Raw genomic sequence first — 2,562 nt, forward strand, 5'->3', positions numbered from 1 at the left:
GTGGTTCAAATGAGCCATATCTCTCCAACGCCCATTTTACTGCTTCAAACACCTTTTTTGAAGAAAAAAAATAAAAAGGTGTTGAAGTGGTAAAATGGCCGTTGGAGAGATATGGCTCATTTGAACCACAGCAAATTGAGTTTTTAATAAGATGCGTAAAATTTGCATTTTCCAAAAATGAGCCATATCTCTCCAACGCCCATTTTACCGCTTCAACACCTTTTTTGAAAAGGTGTTGAAAAAGGTTATTTTTATCAACAGAGGAAACATGTGTACCAAAACCTTTTTTTAACCAGCTGACATCCGCGGTGTTAAACCCCCTTCCCATCCAGGCCATTTTTCAGTATTCAGCGCTGCGGTACTTTGACTGACATTTATTCCGTCATGCAGCGCTGTACTGAAATGAATTTTATACCCTTTTTTGGGGACAGATAGAGCTTTCTTTTGGTGGTATTTATTCACCACTGGGGGTTTTATTTTTTTACTATATTAAGGAAAAATTACCGAATTTTATTAAAAAAAAACAGTTTCCCCTATATTAAATGATAAAACATTTATTATTACCCAATTTTTTGGTAAAATATAAAAGACGGGGTCACGTCGGGTAAAAAGACACCAAACATGTCAAGCCTTAAAATTGCGTGCGCAAAGGACAATTAGTTCGTATTAGACGTAATTGTACCTTACTATGTGACTATGAGGAACAATCAAAAAACATCTTAAAACGTTTCCAAGAAAAAGGATATAGAAAAGAATATACAGAAGACATACAGGGGAAGATAGTCCAATTGGATAGAAGTGAACTGCTGAAGAATAAGTTGACTAAGAATGAGGAAATACCTCTATGCTTTATTACTGATTATACAACACAGTACAGAGATCTGAAAAAAAATCTTTGGAGACACTGGAATATCCTAAAACATGACAGAATATTGGGACCCATTATTCCTGAGAAACCGTAGGTGATCTATAAAAGGGCCCCTACATTAAGAGATAAGGTTGCAAAAAATTTATTGACCCTCCTAAGAAAATGTTTCCGTTTTTTGGAGGAATAGGATTCTATCCGTGTAAAAAAATCTAATGTGTGTGAAGTTACTAATAATAGAGTCAAAGTTAACCAATTCTCTTCATCCATGAACCGTAGAACCTTTGCTGTTAAATAATTTATTACTTGTTCAAGTACACGTCACCTACTTGTTGGAGTGCCCATGTGGCCTCCAATATGTAGGTAAGACTACTAGGCAGCTAAAAGTAAGGATTAATTAACATATACATAATATCAAAAAGGGTTTTGACCAACACAGTCTCTCTAAACACTTTCTATTATTCCATGAAACAAAAACCCAGGGGCTCGAACTAATAGGGATTGACAAAATTCATAAACATTGGAGGGGTTCTAACCTCAAAAGACGGATCTCTCAGAATGAGACTAAGTGGATTCACTCCCTGGCTTCACTGTATCCAGGAGGATTAAACGTAGAATTAGATTTGAAGTGTTTTCTTACTAATGATACCATTATTATCAATGTATTTAATACTATTCTGGATTTTATTGGCATTTGTGGGTTGATAATCTTAATAATTTATTTGCTAATAATAATTTAATGTACTCATTTGGATATTACTGGGACTCTTGGGTAAAAATATTTGCATACAAAGGGGTTTTGTTTTTAATTTCATGTCTTTATGACATGATTGGATACTATGTTAATTGATTCTTAATTTATTCATGATGAGATGTATAAATTGGATCTCCCTAACTCAGCACGTACACCCTCCTTGAAAAAGTCCCAGTGACGAAACGCGTAGGAAGTGGTGCGTGCTGTGTTCCTTTCGTCTGAGGCTAGTTTTGTGGTGGACGCTCGATCAGCCTGTTGATGATTTTATACTTGTAAGTTACTACATTTTAATAAATATTTTATATCGATATACTACACTATTGTATCCCTTTTCCCTTTGTGGGGTGGATTGTTCAACTGAGTGGGGGAGCTCCTTGGATTTCGTTTGGTGTTTGAGGGGAGAGATGATTACCGACATCTAAAGTGACAGCTGGAGGATTGACATTGAAGGAAAGCACGCTCACCAATGCGCAGTATGACCATTTGAATGCATGGTCAGAAACTTCTGGTGAGTGTTTCTACTTTCACATTATATACTGGAGGAGATTGATCGTTGAAGGAAGATACTCTGTGATTTTCTTAGAGGCATTAGTTCCCAAATCGCAGTATATCATACTGATTTATATGAACATGTATCTGCATTTGAGCACTGTTTGATATTACTGTATATGAAAACTTATGCATTATTTGATTTATTGGACACTTATCAAGTCTCATAAGAGACTTACACTGTGAACTTTATCACCTTGGATTTAAATTATCTATTGGAGGTTGAATATATGTGTTTTCAGCATCTAGACACACTTTCTGTTTGATATACTGTTAAGAGAGGTTCAGCGCGGTGCATTGGTTTAAGAATGGGATTACATGGGATTTGCAGTTCCACCACAGCTGGAGGGCCGGAGTTTGGCTACCCCTGCTCTACAGCTTGGAGTCAGTGGCA

The sequence above is a fragment of the Nanorana parkeri genome, unplaced genomic scaffold (genome assembly GCF_000935625.1).
Source record: "Nanorana parkeri isolate BGI_ZX_2015 unplaced genomic scaffold, ASM93562v1 scaffold1048, whole genome shotgun sequence".
Lineage (NCBI taxonomy): Eukaryota > Metazoa > Chordata > Amphibia > Anura > Dicroglossidae > Nanorana > Nanorana parkeri.